The sequence below is a fragment of the Triturus cristatus genome, chromosome 4_2, assembly GCF_964204655.1.
Source record: "Triturus cristatus chromosome 4_2, aTriCri1.1, whole genome shotgun sequence".
Taxonomy (NCBI): Eukaryota; Metazoa; Chordata; class Amphibia; order Caudata; family Salamandridae; genus Triturus; species Triturus cristatus.
In genome coordinates this window covers 242,358,816-242,359,137 of record NC_140586.1, presented here as the reverse complement: position 1 = coordinate 242,359,137, position 322 = coordinate 242,358,816, and positions in this window count along the sequence as shown.

The window sequence follows — 322 nt, the reverse complement described above, 5'->3', positions numbered from 1 at the left end:
CACCCGCAGGCGAGGAAGGGGGCTCCCGGTGCGTCAAGGGGCAGGCAGCCCCGCAGCCACCGGTCTCTCCCAGAGTAACCAGGAGGGACCGTATGAGTCTTCAAACCCCTCGGACCGGCCGCACGGGACCGGGTCAAATCGGGTACCTGGCATCGAGGGAGGATCACCCCACCTGCACCTCAGCCCTCCGTCACCAGGCGGCCCCGAGCCATGCACCGAGCTGGCTTGTACAGCCCACCCCACCCTTGCCTGTGCCAGAGGCGCCGGAAGGGAAAAGCCAGGCAGCTCCCTATCCCGCACGCCTCCCACCGAGAGGAGCCGG